The sequence below is a fragment of the Nothobranchius furzeri genome, chromosome 4, assembly GCF_043380555.1.
Source record: "Nothobranchius furzeri strain GRZ-AD chromosome 4, NfurGRZ-RIMD1, whole genome shotgun sequence".
Lineage (NCBI taxonomy): Eukaryota > Metazoa > Chordata > Actinopteri > Cyprinodontiformes > Nothobranchiidae > Nothobranchius > Nothobranchius furzeri.
This window is the reverse complement of record NC_091744.1, coordinates 12,504,732-12,515,128: the sequence shown is the minus strand read 5'-3', so window position 1 is coordinate 12,515,128 and position 10,397 is coordinate 12,504,732.

The window sequence follows — 10,397 nt, the reverse complement described above, 5'->3', positions numbered from 1 at the left end:
AGACTTTTAAAAATTCGATGAGCTTTTATAGCCGAGCATGTTCTAATTCTATGACGTATACACGCACATGCGTGCAACAGATTCCTAACCCGTCTCTTTGCAGCAGGTGCACCCGAGAGGTCTCTCAGCCCTCTGGTGGACAGAAGCTATTACTGCAGCTGTTTTCGAACTGTCACTTAGCTAATTATGTAATAGCAGTGAGGACTTTTAGTGCCGTTGTGCTTTTGTAATCTCCAGTTTGAATACATCAGATGTTTTGTATTCAAACAAAAACATGTTGTTTTCGTGACCATAGCAACGCATGAACCAGGTATGAAACATCATGACGTAGAACATGCTAGAACGTACAGCTAGCTTTAGCTTCAGCCTGTTAGCATCGGTGAACATGAGTTGTTTCCATTAATCTGAGTGAACTAGAGACCTTTGATCTTTAAGGACTTCATCTGTTTTATCCAAGTAGAAAGTTTGATGTGTTCTCTGAGTTGGTTCTCAGGTTTATAAATGCATTTCTGTCCGTTTGAATCTATTTTAAACAGTTTTCACCAGTTTAATGAGTCTTCTGTTTATTTTTATAGAGCCCATTTTAAAACAACTTTATTTGAGCAGTGTTGTGTCTACAAGCTGTAAAACATTACATCTTTTTAGAAATACATCAGCTATAAACATGAAACATAAATTATAAACAATCACATAAATTAAAAATGGAAACTTTTTGAGTAAAAGCAGAACTCGGTTTTAACCTGTTAAACCCCAAAAACAACCAGATTAGTAAAGTGTGTCTTGTGCACACATGCAGATGCAGACACACATCTCTTGTATTGTAAACAAGTCATTGTAGCTTTTTCATAACTGTTTTATGACACAAGTGGATTTAATGCGTCTTGTTTTGTCCTCACAGGCATCTTCATCGTGGAGCATCCCGTGACTGCAGTGGCCCCTGAGGTCATCCGGATTCTCGATGAAGATGAAGGTAGGTACCCAGCCCTTCACATTCCTGATGATGATGTTGTGTTTGTGGGTCATGGTCAGGCTCCTCCAGTAGAGGCAGAGTTTGCTATTGAGGGTCTGAGTAGTGATGAGGAGTTGGAGGAGACTAACAGTAGCTCAGATTGGTCAGCTTTAGAAGGTTTTATGGCTTCTAGTGTGGACTCTGGTTATGGTAGCTCAGTTCTGGATAGCGATGAAGACCAGCAGTTTCCACCACCAGAAGACTTCTGGCTGGCGGTAGCTCCTCCGGCCCCACCGGAAGAGCTTCCAGAAGATCCCAGGCCTGCCCACGGGAGCGCTGAAGAGGTCCAGGATGTAGAAGAACCCAGTCCTTCTACCTCAGTCCTTGGATCCAGCCAGAAGAGGACTGGAGAGCGCTTCCCGTACATCCCACCGAAGAGACCAAGATGGGACGACTCGGAGGACTCTGACTCGGACTAGACATATCTTTTTCTTCCAGTGCAGCGCCACTGAAGATCATTTCTTTCTTTCTTGAACTGGTCGACTGGAAAGGTTTGTCTCAGGTAGCTTGTTGCACCAGGACTGTTTTTTACCAGGTCACCAGATGTTTGTTTTAGTCACCAAGTGTTTTATCAAGTCAGCTGAACTGGTGATGTCTTAGGTAGCATCTGGCACCAGGACGTCTTCATCCCTTGGCTGAGTTTAGTGTTTTATTATTTAAGAAGTGTGTTTTTAGAGCTGGTAGAACTGGAGATGCTGATGTGGACGGTTTCACCTGGGCTTCTGTGTCTGGTTGCTAAATCTTCTATTTTATTTGGGTCCTGAGAGGATTTCCTTTTCATCTGATGGAGCAGGCAGTCTGGTTTAGCATCATACACACACACACACACACACACACACATGCATATATATTAGTACATGATATTCTAACGTTCACTAAAAGATGTAAGCCTGGAACACAAGAGGCCATCGGAGCAAACAAGATCCCACCTGAGATGGATGGTGAGAGGTGGTAGAAGATAAACAAGAGACCAAGGAGGGCAGGAAGATGGAGGCAAAACTACAACTACAGTGATGCTCCTGATAATCTGGTAGAGCAGATAGAGCAGGTCTTAGTGAGAAATGGGACGTCTACTTGGTGACATGAGCATAAGCTGGGGTGATCTTTGATCCGTATGAAAGACAAGGACGATAACATCATCTTCATCAGGTCCTTTCTGTTTCACTAACTGTTCTGTCACAAGAAACTGTTCTAAATAATCTGTAGAAAAGTTTGATTCCAGGTTTAGGAGGAGCTCTCCGTGTCTGTTTGTGTCCTCACGTCCTGCTGGACTGAGCTTCTCTGGGCTTTGTGGTCCTGCAGGAACCAGGAAGGAGCTGAACAGCAGAGCTCTGACACAGACGGAGCAAACAAAGGTTTTAGTGTTTAAATGTGCACGCGTTTAAAAATAGCTCTTTACAAAAGTTAAACAATAAATACTAAAATATTAAAGGCTAATAAAATATAGTCTAAACATGTAAATGATTAAAGCAATAAAGACTCAGATTATTTACATTCAACATAACTTTAAGATTCACCGCAGAACAAAAATACGATGCTTTTGACCGCGACTAAAGAACGGATAAACATCGTAAAAGAACGAGAAGTTAACTAAAAGCATAAAAGTCAAAGGAGGCTCTAAATCTGTAAAACGTTTATAAAATACTAAAATGAATTTAATTAGAAATAATTTTTTAGTCTGACGGTTTCTTTTTTCCTGCTTCAAGACAGAATTTATGTTCCAACATTAAATGCTTTGTTGATGCAGGTTTTGCTTTACCGTCTCCGGTCGCCCAAAGCAAAAGGCTCTGGTAACGGAACTCTCAGTAATGAGACGGGGTTCGATTCCCTGCAGGGCCCTGCTGCTTATGCCGACTGAGCCTAACGCTGTTTCACTACACTTTACCATCTACATAAAGATAAACTAGGTTCAGTTATTCATTTTAAGGAATTTTGTCATAAATCATCATAAAAATCTAAATTCCTCTAAACAGTGAAGAGCTGTTTGTCATACGTCACTAAAAAGATGTCTTACAGGGCAGCTCATGCCGCTAGTACGTCGTGATTAGCTGTATTTTAATCAACTTCAAATTCAATAATTACAGAAAATTGTGTTTACAGTTGCAGCAAAACGTCTGAACCCTATGTCGGAGTCCTACACACATTTTAAAGCCATGATATGAAATTTTTATATTTTAAAATTTTCTTGAGCCAGTGTGTGCTAAAATGGCCGTTAACAGCAGTGGTATGAAGTTCCCAGCCTGGAGGGCCGGTATCAAGCACGTTTTAGTTTTAACTCCGTTTAGACACACCTGATTTCAACCAGCAGGCGATTAACTCCTTAGCATTCCAGCGTCCCGCCCGAGGGACAAAACCCCATTGCGCTGGAAATTTACGGGGTTAAGCTTCTGCAGAGCCTGAACTGCTGCACAGGTGATTAAACCACTGAATCAAGCATATTGGAGCAGAGAAACCACTAAAACCTGCTGGATACCGGCCCTCCAGGACCGGAATCGAATACTCCTGTTTTAGAGGGTTAATGAACAGCCACCCAGCACACATCGCACCCCTTTGGCCAGAATGTTCTACTTTCAACTCCAGACTGGCAGTTGGCTCTGTTGGGACTTAAACAAATATTGAGCTGACATACCTGGAGCTGCAGTCTGCTTCCAGCACATATCCTGCATGTTTTAAATCATGAACGCAGCTGATTTATAATATGTTTATTGCCAGACTTAAAGTCCATTTTAAAAGAAACATACAGATAAAAGAAAAAGATACAAGAAAAACACAAGAAAAGAAAGCATACCAATTAACATTGATACCAATAAAAGCCTATATAAAATCACAGGATATAACTGCAGTGGAGGTAAGGGACAACAAAACTAACTAGTTGAGATAAATCCACCCAAACATTTTAACCAGTGCATTCTCAGCCTAGACATATAACGAGATCAGCTCACAGTGGGATTTGAGAGTGCGACTATAATACTATTGGAAGACTCTTGCAGCCGTCTCATAAACTTGAACATTAAATTTTTTAGAAGTGCCTTAAATGTGCACACGCTCACAGAAACAAACGTTTGACTAGCACTGCCTCCCCTGGGAGTTTTGAGGAGGATTCTCGTTGCATCATTGTATGCCACTTGTAACCTGTGCAAGCTAGACTTTTTATAGAATGACCACAGATGTGCAGTATAGAGTGGTGTGCAGTATGGTTTAAATAATGCCACTTTAACAGGTGTGGAACAACAGCTGAATGTCCGTGCAATGGTGTTTGCTTGCACATATAGCTTGCAGCACTGCCTGTAAATATCATCATCGTCGCTCATATTGGCTGTGATTAAGTGTCCAAGATATTTTATCTGTTCACAGACTGCAAGACTGTTGCTGGACAACTTAAACACAGGAAAATTAAGCCTTTTATCCTGGGTGGTTCTGTAGGTTAGAACAACACTTTTGCTCGAGTTATATTTTAAATCATATTCCATTCCATACCCAGTAGTAACATCTAGGAGCTGCTGCTGATTTGTTCAATTTAGTGATGAATCACTCATGTAGACACTGAGGGTGGTTTCCCAGGAGCACTACTCAGCCTAAAACAGCTCTGTACAGCGTGGTTTGAGTCAGCCCATCTGAAAGCAGTTTTGTTCCCACGCCAGCTCCATGAAGCCCCTAGCCAATCAGCGGCCAGAATCACGATACCGGCCCAACTCAGCCTTGCCAGGTACCTCAATGGAGCAGGGACTAAAAATAGGGGAGAAAATACCAAAGCGTGCCCTTGGAAACCGTGGTCGGGCTGAACTGCATCGGTCCGAGTTGCCCTGAGTAGTGTTCCTGGAAAAGCACCTTAACCCCGGCTTTCCACAGGAGCCGTCAGCAGCACGTCATAGCTGCTGATAGGAGCCGCTGTGGTCAACAGAACCTTTTCCACTGGAGCCGTCAGCAGCCATCAGCAGTGCGAGTCAGCCGCGTCTCAGGAGCAGCATGTCGCAGCCTTTACGCGCCGGTTCTATTTTCTACGTGCGACGCCTCTGAAACGGGTCAAGTTCAACATTTTTGGGGAAGGAAAGACAGGAAATCGGATGCGGAAATGGAGCGAAGCTCCCGAGATTTTCAGAATAAAGAAACGTACTGCCTTCCGGTTGCTTTACTTTTAAAAATAGTTACTAACTGTGCGGCCCCGTGAGAAGTTATCACCTAGCTAGCGGTCTCCTTTGTTTTTCAGGTCCGTATTGGCAATTATAAAACGGACAGAACATAAAACACAAACCTTTTGGAGCCATGTTGTAGGTTTCTCCTGCTTGTTGTTGTGTTTACTGACGAAGTCACTCGGGTGACAGCTGCTCCCCTGCTGCTTAGCGTCTCGTGGGAAGGGCCAGGCAGCAGTTTACGTGAGCAAGACGTGCTGCTGCAGTAACGTGCTGCTGATGGCTCCTGTGGAAACCCGGGGGTTAGGCTGCAGAACCAGGCATATCAGCTTTACTAACTCCAACAGACCTGACCGGCAATCTGAAGTTGCAAGTGTGGTATTCTGGCCACAGAGTGTTGAGGGTCTGAGTGACATTTCATTCACCATGTAAAGGGTCATTTTGGCACATGCTGGCTCAAGAAAATGAGTTCAAAATACGAAAAAGTTGTAAAGTATCACTTTAAGTTATCTTGGTGTCATGGTCTGGGGTGAGTCCTCCTCTCTCTGCTAAACCTTCTCTGAGCTTCTCCTGCAGGTGGGCGTGTCAAGGAGTGGACCAGCTGCAGCCCATCTGCTCATCAGTTGGCCAGGGACATATAAGCTGCTGGGAGACATCTTTATTCGCTGGATGATTAACTCAACTTTGGTATCTACGACTCCCGAGCCTGATTACTGAGTAATCCGAGTAGATATCGTCCAAGTCGTACTTCTAGCCAGATTGCTGGTTCCTGTGTGTTTTTCCAAGCTTGCCTGATTTTTGTAAGCTGCCTCTTCTCCAGATTTCCACCACCACCTTTCACACCGTCCTGCAACCTACCGGACCAGTCCCGCTGTCTCCCAGCCGCTCCCTGGCTGTCCGCTCCATATTGACCTTACCTTACCGGATCCTGCTCCCTATTCCGTGCTCAGCTCCTCCAGTCCTCCAGCAACCTGGAAACCCAGTCTCCTGTGATCCAGCAAGCGTGTATTCTTAAATGTACTGAAAATGTCAAAAAGAGCTGGTGAGATTGCTTAAAGGGGTTTTGTGCAAAAATCTTCATTTTCCTGTTTTGTATAGACCACAAAATTGTTCTAACTTTAAAAATATATTCGTAACACGTCCCCTTTAACATGTGCTTTTGTAGCAGGAAGTCCTTTACAGTTCTCCAATAAGCCCCAAGACAAAATGCACATTGCCGTAAATGAAGCATTAAAAAGGCAAAGCGAGGTATAATTTATACATTTATTCTAATCACAACTGTACAGGAATGTATCGGCACAGCAGAAACGCAACCTAAACCTGACCGTGGAACAACAGCCGTCACAACACATCCAGAACTCCAACAGAAATGTACAGGCTCAGATCATTTCATCTCAACATTTAGATTCCTCTTGATTATCATCATAGTTATTATTATTCACATAGAACTATCTGTCTTTCAAATAGATCTTTGTTTTAAAGAGCATAAAAATACAAGTGGACTTTTCACTAGGATGAAAACTGGTGGCTGATCCACCGCCTTGGCTTATATGAAGGGAAAACACTGAAAAATGGGGGCGTCTGGAGGAGTGAAGCCAACTTATTACAGCTTACCAGATTTTTTTGTTATTTTATGTATTTATATTAGCTCCTACAAGGCTTTGCAGTAGTTACAGAAGGTTGCAGACATTTGGGGGTTAACTTTTAGGGTTAAATCACTTGGACATCACTGACACAAAGGGGCGTTGTCAAAGAAATCATGAAGCTGTTAAACAAAAGGAATAGATAAATACGAAGGCACGGAGATTTGCAGAATAAACACCAAATTTAGAAATAATTGTGATAAATGAGGAAGACGAGAAGGAGGTTAAGTTGATTAAAGGCAATTTTACTAACCAAAAGCTAGAGGGCGCTTTAGGAGCGCCTGTTTTAAACCTACCGTAAATCTTCTAATACAGGCCCGGGCCTGTATTTGACTCAAGCTCATCAAGCTCCAGGCCTTTATTGGAAGGAGGGCCAGTATTAGAGGCAGGCCTCAATTTCTATTTGAGTAAAATGAACTAATGGTTTGCTGGAGTTTTTGACAATTAAAATTGCGCCCACATTTTCAAAGTTAAACACATTTCTTTTAACAACAGTAGTTTCTGCTTCAGCCCTCTCCCCTCCCCCTGCGCAGTGGCCGCAAACTCACTGATGTGCCTGCAGCCTCTCGGAGTTCCTGCTGCTCTAAACATTAAAATAATTATTTCATTTTCTGTTCCTCACTTCTGATTACCTTCAATGGCGTCTGTTTGTTGCAACCACCAGGTACAAAAAATAACTTGTTTTTATTTGACTATTTTTCTGTCCTGTATCTGTTTATTATCTTCCTGCATCTCCTCTCAATCCTAAAGAAAAACTGCTACCTGGGTTCATATATATTCACCTTATGAGTTACCTTTGAACTGCAGTTCTAAAAGATCTACCGACCGCAAAAACAGCGGAGTGCTCGCCGGCCACATCAGTGAGGTGCGTCACCGAGGACAAAACAGGTGATTCGCCCTGATCCACAGCAGCGAAACGCATCAGGCACAAATAAAAGCATAAAAGACAGAAAACATAAAAGGAAATGAGCCGACATGAACGATCGCGTGTTAAATTAGTTTTTGAGGTGGCGACACCTAATTTGATAATGTTACTGTGGCCGTGCTCAGGACGCAGATGTATGGAGCGCGTCAACAATCAGAGCTTTGCATGCACAAGCTGGTTAAGGTTAGGATGGGGGTGAGGGGAAGGTTAAATTGCAAGAGGGTAAATGTCACAATTTGGTTAAATTACCGTTTTACGGCGGGTGTCAGTACCGACGCTCTGGCACAGCGCGTTGTCTCCAGACGTGCAGGAGCTCCTCACCTTCTGACAGCAGGCTGCTGTCTTTTCCGAGGACTGCATCTTGCCGGTCATTATCACATGACAGCGACTAGTTGATGACGGGCATAAAAAGTCACTATAGAGCGGTGAAGTCGACTAGTGACTAGTTCATATAACCCCTATTGCTCCCCAGAGTGTTCTGCAGCATAATCAGCACGTTCTCTTTGAACTTGATATCAAATTTTCGCCTCCTCTTTGTCTCCGCACCTGCCATGGTTAAAGTTACCCTCGCGGTCTATCACTGGCAAATCAAAAGTGAGACGGATGACACAACCGCCCCCCGTACTTGCTTGTTACCACATTCCACCTGGCCACAATAAAAAAAAACGGGCCATTATTCACCTCCGCCAACTCCGACACCGGCCAAACTGTGATACCTGGCAGTTAATTAAATACAGGCTATCATTAGAGGATTTACGGTATGTGTGAATATTGATTGGATGGGCTATATAAAGCCTTGAAATGTAAAGAAATATATTTTTGAAATCACTGTTGTGCGCCTCATGTGTGCTTTTTGTCAGTGTTGGTCTCTTATTATCATCAAGCATAAAACCTTCATGTGTAGAGATGAACACCGGCGATCTGATTTATGTGCAAGTGTCTTAAGAATTCATAGCTGGTCTGATCCTTAGCGTAACTACGTACTGTACGAGCAGGAGGACACTGACATGAGCAAAAAGCAGGGACTACGCACACGCTCGAAACAACAACACCAACAATAACAGCAAGAGCACCAACAACAACGTGAGAAGAGACGACATGCGGGTCAGGAAGTCCAGCGAACCACTGGCCTCCACTCGTACAGAGGAGAAACGGAGGCTACGACGAATCTGGAAAAATGAATCCTTTTGATATTTTAGAGGAGAGACGGACGCAACGAGAGCAGTCTGTGTTTCAGTGTGCTTTTAAAAATCCTCATCAGAGCGTGACGTGTTTGTTCATCTCTCCGTCTACTTGCCTTTGAGACAATTAGTGTGCTTAGTTTCTTCGTAAGACTGCACCCGAAAGTTTGTCTAAGCCAGCCTTTTTTGTGTAGAGATGAATTATTGTGCTTCTCGGTCCACGCAGCAGTCTGAGGCTGGGTGGAGGTAACGCGCTGGGCTGCAGAGGTCAGAGGTTGTGTGGGAGCAGCTTCCTCGCATCAGGAGAAGGAGCCAGAGCTACTGCACCAGATAAAGAGGACTCCCTCTTCAAGGCTACTCAGGAAGCACTTAACATGGGAGGGCCAGACGCTCAAACACGAGCTCCCCAAAGCGCCAGCATTTAGTCTTGGGAGCGCCGTCTTCTCACACACCTACATGTCATGAGGGATGGGTCAGGGGGAGGGGGGCTGGAGATCAGCCGAGCATTGCATCCAGTTGGTCTGTCAAGTCGTCAAACATGCTGCCGATGTCATCCAGGATAGAGACGGTTCCTTTTTGGCTGGAAAATTTTGAAAAAGAAAAATGGAATAATTAGCTTTTACTGAGGCTTCGATAAACATGCTGACAGAATCAATGAGTCAAGTGTGGAGGTGAGTTCCTCCACTGATGGAAAGCAGCTTTAAGATTCAGTTTATGGGTGACATTCACTATTTTCACACACACACACACACACACACACACACACACACACACACACACACACACACACACACACCTGACAAACTCAGAAACATACAATACAGTCGACTAATTGTAAAGATCAACAAAAAGTAATGATAAATCCCAAAATAATCATATAAATCATGATTTTTAAATTGTTTATACTTAAAAAAACTCATGTTTTACAATTGTTTTCATTTTATAGGAGAATGACGTTTTACAAAGACCAGTAAAGTACATGAGAAATCATGTTTTTATTAGGTGTCATGGCTGCCATGGAGCTTCATAAAGAAAGTAAAAATAGATTAGACCATCTGGACAATGACTGTTCTCTTCATTTGAGTTTTTTAGTTTTAGGTAATGGTAAAGGGGGAAACCTGGAAGTAAAGATGATTTACTATGGCTTTTGAATGACCAAAAAATGTCATGGATTTTATCAATATGTTTATCAATAACCCATTTCCTATAGTGAAGAGAGAAGGAGACAATGAGCAGACACGTCAAACAGTTATAACTGTGGCAAAATGCCCCAAACAACAGGTCACAGAGTTTATTTATACCAAGAGATAAAAGAGAGAGAGAGAGAGAGATTGTGTGTGTGTGTGTGTGTGTGTGTGTGTGTGTGTGTGTGTGTGTGTGTGTGTGTGTGTGTGTGTGTGTGTGTGTGTGTGTGTGTGTGTGTGTGTGTGTGTGTATGTGTGTGTGTGTGTGTGTCATGCAAAGAGACATAGAACAATACATTTACATTCAGTTGATTGAGTCCATGAT